This window comes from Sesamum indicum, linkage group LG5 (assembly GCF_026168435.1).
Source record: "Sesamum indicum cultivar Baizhima isolate 11 linkage group LG5, ASM2616843v1, whole genome shotgun sequence".
NCBI classification, from domain to species: domain Eukaryota; kingdom Viridiplantae; phylum Streptophyta; class Magnoliopsida; order Lamiales; family Pedaliaceae; genus Sesamum; species Sesamum indicum.
Genome location: NC_142661.1, coordinates 2,964,904 through 2,972,733, shown reverse-complemented (window position 1 = coordinate 2,972,733; position 7,830 = coordinate 2,964,904). Strand labels below are relative to the sequence as shown.

General features: G+C 31.0%; 1 long non-coding RNA gene across 2 annotated transcripts; it reads left to right on the top strand.

The window, feature by feature from the left end:
* The first annotated feature begins 3,568 nt into the window (after positions 1 to 3,568).
* Positions 3,569 to 6,338, top strand: LOC110011459 (uncharacterized). Of its 2 annotated transcripts, none has more exons than XR_002286484.2 (2): positions 3,569 to 4,083; positions 5,972 to 6,338. It is a non-coding gene; the product is annotated as an uncharacterized LOC110011459 (long non-coding RNA). The 2 variants fall into 2 exon arrangements; XR_002286483.2 differs by having other exon boundaries at positions 3,569 to 4,087.
* The last annotated feature ends 1,492 nt before the right edge of the window (positions 6,339 to 7,830 follow it).

The following is a 7,830-nucleotide window of genomic DNA, read 5'->3' as shown; positions in this document are numbered from 1 at the left end:
AAATTATAATCAACTCTCTGAAATTTGATATAATTATAAATATTTAGTTATTTTTTGATTGATGTGTGTGAAAATAGCACGGGTCCAATGAGTTTGGACTTTGGTGATGGACTCGGGCCAATAAATAAAAGGACTTGAGAAAGAAAACCTACAAAACAACCTGTTAACACTCCGACACTTAAGTTGGTGCCGAATTTAAGATAAAATAATTGCAAAAAGTAAATCGTAATGAGAAATCGAGATATGATTATAAAATCCGTGAGAGAATTCGTGTAAATAGTGCAGTTGGAGTGCAAAGTAAAAATTGACAGCAATATTGCAAAGTCTGGAAGGTATCCCCCGTCTGGGGGATCGAACCTATATTTATAGGGTGGTGTCCTCCCTTTGATAGGATTCTGCACTTTCCCTCTATCCTTGGGAAGAATGGATAAAAGTTGTTTAGATAAGTCATAATTTGTTCTTATCATCTACTAATTTTGTTGATAAAAGTTTATTTCCAAATTGAGGAGATCCTTTACTGATGAGGACTCCTAATCAGAAGGGAGTCCTCCTGATCCAGGAGTATGGGAATGTGAGGGGACCTCCCTTGACTCGCGTCTTTTATGTTGACTAAGACGTACACTTGGCGATTCAGGTATATGCCACGTGGGGATGTCTGGACATGGGCTCTAGGCCGATCATGTCTTGCTGGGACACATTTTTGGGCTAAATCTCCAGATATCTTGGAGCGTTACCCCCTTCATGGGTCGTTAGGTTGATGGAGGAGGCCCCTACTCTTCCTTATGGCGGACTTCTTTGGGCCATATGCATCATTGACAAATTTTAAATAGCATGTTTGATAAAATTATACACGTACTTCTTTGATGGATGTCTGCAATTGTCAACTTAGTTTATAAAAATATTTTAAAAAAAATTATTAAAAAATAAATAAAATTATAATACATAATCCACAATGACATTTTGATCAATTCACCACAAAAATTAGATGAAAACTTAATGGTGACTAACGAATTGAGCTAATTATTACTACCGTTAAAATTATGAGGTATTGGTATTTTTTCAAACAATAAGGACCGAAAATTATTTATGACAAACTTCAGAGAAATTAATTGTAAATTATCCTTTAATTTAATAAAATGAAAGTAGCTTATTTAATTAACTATAAAGACATAGGTTATGTAGAATATATGTATATATATGGACATTTCGCTTGAATAACGCTAAATTTAGATAATTCTCCGTAATAATTATTCTCTCGATTCTGAGTTTATAACCAAATTAAATCATATGCTTGAGCTATATTTTGGAAACTAAATTTACGAAATTTATTTCTTTTTGTTTTTTTTTTCCTATTTTTAAATTAAAAGCGATAAACTATTATTAATTGAAATAAATCGATTACAATCATTCATATCGAATGTCAATATCTAACAAAACTAATTATAATATCAATGAGGCCTAACTCAATTGGCGAAGTTGAGGCCCCATAACCTTAGAGGTCATGAGTTCGAATCCTGCCTAATATGTGGGATGTTGTTTCTACTTACTAATATCTACTATACAATAGAAACAATATCTCACGTATATGGCGGGGTTCGAAGCCATAATCTTTAAAGCTATGGAGTTGCAACTTCGTCAATTGAATTAGGCCTCATTGCACATTTATTTCTTTTTATTGTTATTAAGGAATTATAGTAATTAATACAGTAAGTTAGATTTAGTAAATCAACATTCTCTGTGAAAATAAATGGAAAACATGATTATTATAGATTTATAAATTATATTTCAATAAAATAGAAAAGAAAATTAACTTAAGAGTTTATCTACAGAACAAAATAATTGGTGTCGTGGTGGTGTTAAAATATCGTACAATCGCTTTATGGAGGGAGAAAAAAAAAGTAATTAAAACTTATTTTTAAAAAATTATCTAATTAGAGCGATAATCATATTTAAATATTAGTGTGGTGGTGTCACTAACTTGCGTTTGTGAGTGTAAACGGCCTTTATTTTTATATTAGTATAGATATCTAATTAGAGTTACAATTATCATATTCAAAAATTAATACGATCGTGTCACTCATTGCCGTTTGTGAGCGTTGTGGACTTTATTTTATTTATGCATTAATATGGATATCTTATTTGGGCTATGATTGTCATATTTAAAGATCAGCATGACAGTAACATAATTATCGTTTTATATTACTATAGATAATAATCAAGCTGCAAGACTAAGACCTTGAGGGGCTATATAGTGTAAAATCCTAAAAGGACATAAATAACCACCATAGCGGAACAAAATATCCAAATCGGTTCAAGATCCACATATTTTTGCACCAGGGTCAGGTCGAACCCAATGACCCCAACCTAGGTGCCAATTTTGAGACTATTGATTTAGGAGCAAATGAACCATTGAGATTATGCTACGTGGAGTCGTACAAATACAATTTATCTAAAAAAAATAAAAGAGATTATATATATATATATATATATATAATTTAACATAGGGAGAACAAATTACTTGAGGTGGGCCCATCCGAACAAAATAAAGAATCTATATAACTTATATTTTAAATTTTAGCAAACTCTTTGTATTAAAATGATCATATTAGGCAAAATTACAATTTTAGTTTCATAAAATAGGGTTCAATATTTTTAGTCCTTTATAGAATTTTTTAAATGATTTAAAAATTTAAAAAAATCTGCATATTTAATCTTATGCTTTACAAGATTTTTAAAATTTTCAAAATGATCCCCAAATTAAAAAAAAAAAACTCGATACGTTTAGACCAATCATATGGGGTTCAATACTTTTAGTCTCATAGGATACAGGGTTCAATACTTTTAGTCTCATAAGATATAGGGTTCAACACTTTTAGTCTTATGATTTACGAGATTTCAAAATAGTCCCAAAATTAGAGTAACTCAACACATTTAATTCTCTACTTTAAATACGAAAATTTTAAAATAATTTCAAAATTAAAAAAATTTGACACATTAGTCTTCTGCTTTACAGAATCTATTAGACTAAATTGGGACGATTCTGAAAATCTCATAAAATATAGGACTACATGTGCCGAATTTTTTTAATTTCGGAACCATTTTTTTTAAAAAAAAAACACATAAAATGTGAGAACTAAAAATATTAAATCTCTTATCGTATGTGACTGAAAACATAATTCGACCCATAATTAAATACAAAATTATTATTTTCAACATCTCATACGCTTTATAATTTTACTTTTTTCCCCAATATATGGAACTTTTTTTTAAAAAAAAAAACTTATATGTTTAAAAGATATTTAAGGTAATATTAAGATATTTTGAAATATCTTGAGGCAAACAAGCCCTCGTCAGTTGACAACCAACACCCACACTCCCAGTTGACACTTAATTCACATCTCCCTCCATTCGACAAAAAGCCAAATCCCTCCCCGCTCTCTCACTTACCTTCACCACCTTCCTCTCGTAAGTCACCTCCTCCTCACAACCTATGCTTTCTCCCGTTGCCCCCACAACAACCCCCCCCCCCCCCCGCCCCCACCCCACCACCCCAGAAAAACTCCTGCAAATGGACCCCAAAACACACACAATCACACGCACACACACATATATATATATACTTGTTTGTACGTACATGCTGATGTAGTGATATATTTATACACACGCACAAAACACACACACATATACATGTATATGTGTGTGTGTTTGGAGTTGGTGATATGTTCTTGCAGTGTGATTAACGGATGATGATGATGATGGTGGTTTATTACAGGGCTGATCAAGAGAAGCTGCAGCCGGCGCAGCAGCCATTCGGAGAAACGAATCAAGAGTTGCTGATATTCACACTGAAGAACTTGATGTCCAGGTTCTTCATCAGCTTCAGAAGGGTGGTTTTAATGGTGGCGTTAACGATGTGTCTCTTGTTTCTGCCGCTGGTTCTACCGCCGCTGCCTCCGCCGCCCCTTATCCTCCTCCTCATCCCCGTCGCCATCATGGGGGTGCTCATCTTCTTGGCACTCACGCCGCCGCAGCTCTCCGGCGTCGTCGCCCTCATGAGCTGCACATGAAGGATATGGATTCATAGTACGTAAGTTGAACGATCGAGAGTGGGGTATACATACATACATACATGCTTAATTGTTCTTGTTAATTACATCCTAATTACATGTCTTAATTACCAGGGAGATTAACCAAAAAATAAAAGAATTATAAAAAAACCCGGGCATTAAATTTAAGTGTAAATCATAAATACTCTCTCATTTTTGTTAAAAAAATTAAGAATACCTCCTCAAATTAACGCTCATTTATCAAATATCTTCTCACGACAGCTCATTATAGAATTTTTTACTAGACTATAATTAATACTATAAAAGTATTTATTAATTTTATTAAATAAAATTAAAATTTTTTTTTTAATTATGACAAATTTCACAACAATTCATTGTAAGTTGTGCTAATTTAAATTATCGTATAATTGTTGATGTAATGATTCGCATGATTTCCAGTTGTTTGGATCGGTGGATGTGCGCAGGTCTCACACATAGTACTACTCCACACCATTTTGATTAATATTATAATTAAATTTTTGGTGGGCAGGTGCATTGTATGTGACATTTTAATATTGGTTTCTTTGTCCCACTCTTGTCATTAAATTATTCCATTAATTGCATATTATTATTTTATTTATATGGCATTTTCAAAAGTACCCTGCAGACCTTATACTTTGCTGGCAGCTAGGTAACAAATCGTATTTCCAACTTTGTTTAATTAGATTTTCATTAATTTAATTATTAGAGCAATTAATGTGTTATACCATCTTTAACATATATATTAATTATTTTCATGGTATTGGTTGGCAACAGTTTTAGAAGAGCAATTTCTATCTGGATTAAAGGCAATTTTCATCCCCTAACTTCAGGTCATTTTCGTGTTAGTCCCTTAAGTTAATAAGGTTCTATTTTGGTTCCGTAAAACTGAAAAAATATCAATTTTGGTACAAATTTAGTCGGATTATTGAGTTACTCGCCGAAAAAAGTCACATATCAGGCAGGTGACTTTTTAAATTGTTGCTTGCATTGTGATTGGTCATCCTAAAAGGCTTAAAAGCAATTTTCGTCCCCTAACTTCAGGTCATTCTCATTTTAGTCCCCTTATTTCAGGCCATGTCTTTACCACATCATCTTTTTCAGCCAATCACAATGCAAGCGAGTGACTCAACTTTCTGATCAAATTTGTACCAAAATTGAGATTTTTTCAGTTTTACGGGACCAAAATAAAGCCCTAGTAATTTAGGGGATTAAAACGAGAATGACCTAAAATTAGGAGACGAAAATTGCCTTTAAACCTTTCTATCATTCCATTTCAACAAATTTAATTTTGAGTATTTGATTTCATTATTTTGAACTTTAAAAAGAAAAAAGTTTTTTTTTTTTTTTGGGTGGAAAAATTTGAATCACATAAAGGGGCGAAAAATTTTAATTCAAATCGAATATGATTAAATATAAACTAGTTATACACAGTAAGTGTAATTTATTTATCGTATGATTGATGTACTGTTAAGATGGAGCGTTATTGTAGACTTGCGGTGTTCGATTAGTTTTTTTAGTTTTTATGTTACAAGTATAAATCCAACATATTATTTGATTACTTTATCCTCCTTATAGTAATGTTTTTAATTTAATTAATATATAAATTAAGATAGTCTATTGATAAAAAAATCTCTTTAATTTTGATTTGTATCATTAATTATAAAATTATTGTTTTTAATATTTTAAACTCTTAGAATAACAAGATATAAAGTTGGAGTATTTAAGAGCTGAAAGAATTACAAAATTAATATGGAAAATGGGATATTATAAATAAATTCCAAATTAATGTAAAAATTACTATTTTTTTTTAATAATTTTTAGACATAATGAATTCTTGATAATCAATAATTACTTTTTTTTTTTTTTTCCTCTTGAAAGAATAGGTATGGATGTTGTTGTTTGTCTTGCACGGAGACGTTTGGACTGCGAAGATTGCTGCTGAGGCCTCTGCTTCGTTCTCGGGGGAAATTCTCTTTGTTGTTGTGTGTTGTCCAAACATGGCTGTTCTGCTGTTCGAGTGAATTATGCACAGCTTTAAATACGTTGGTATGTTTTTAATTATTTTTTCTATTTAAGATATTTTTTTTTTTAAGAAAAGTATATTTGGAGAGAATTTTAGAGGATGGGATCAGTTTATTGTTTGTTTTTTTTTTGGGTTTTTCTAGAGTATTTTTACTGATTAAAAATTGTCTTATTAGACCTTCTAATTATTTAAATTTGTATAAAAATAAAAAAATAATTGTACATATATATATATGTTGGCATTTATTGTCAGCAACACCATATATGATTTAATTCAGGAGAACGCTACAAGTCGAGAACGAACTATGATGACACGGAGGTGCAGTTCCCTCATGCCAATCGTCGTCTTAGTAAGGTGCTTTTTCTTATATAAAAGAAATAAAGTCGCACTTTGCTAACAACACGGGCTTCTAAATTATTCCCAATGGAGTCATGAGCTCAAACCTTTCGGCTCGTGGCTCTAATAGAAACACGATCACTTCATGCCGACTGTCAGCTTAGTGTGGATGTACAATTAGATCATGTAGATCATTAAAGTACGGGTCTTTTTTAACCGCCAAGTGTATAAGGAATAAAGGTAAGTCTTTATTAATAATTGCATGTAATTTTATGGATTAACGGTAAATGTGGGGTATAGTAATAATTAGTATTTTTTTAATATTGGGATAAAGGGAAAAGGAAATATTTATTTTATCTTTGGAGATGCTTTTGTTGGTTACATTGTATCCAACGCTGCCTTTTCTAGTTTTTGACTGTTTTAAGGTTGTGATGAAGTAAAAATTCCTGAATGAGGGAGACACACACTGTCAAGAAAAGCACAGCAGGTGGGGACTTCTTCCATCAAATCATACCTATAGTCAACTTTTTTAAAAGATAAAGTAAAACTAGGAAAAAAAATTATTTAAATTAAGTTCGATCGAATCAATTTAATTATAAAGTAAGTGTGATACACTTATTATGTGACTGATCATTTTTCTGAACTATACAATAATTGCACGATAAATATATTAAACTTGTCATATAATTGCTTTGAATTTGATCCAATCCAATTTGGGCTAGAATTTCCCATAAACTATTTACGACTAAGCTCAACTTAATAATTAGACCTTTATTAATATTGATATAGTCGATTATAATTTACGGGTTACTTTCACTTAGATCCGCTCTAAAACAGTTTCAAACTTACGACCTTCTCGAAAATTCGTTATTTACACCTGATCTTCATTCGTTAGGGTTTGGACGAAAAGTGCTAATGTTAGCAACAAAATGACACAAACTTTTCAATTTTACTCATTATTTAACATTCTCATGTAATAATTTTGTACTTACAAGAAAAAAAAATATAATAATGTTAATCTCACTCCATATATAGAAAACATATTTATCCTTTTATAAGTATAAAAATAAATATGAGAATGTTAAATAAGGGGTAAAATAAAAACTTCATGTAATTTATTTTGAGGATAATTACATTCTCTTTTTTTTAGGTTTGCTATAATTACACATAGGCCCTTTGTAGTTTGAAAAATTAAATCTAGCACCCATATGGCTTATCAAAATTCATCAAATTTATTGATATTAACAAAAAATAAGAAATATATATACACCATCGATTAACTTATTATTCACTTATAATAAGTCGAATAAATTTTTTATGACCAAATTATCCTCATACTTGTTCACGTATTAATGCATATGAGGATGTATATTTACACCGTTA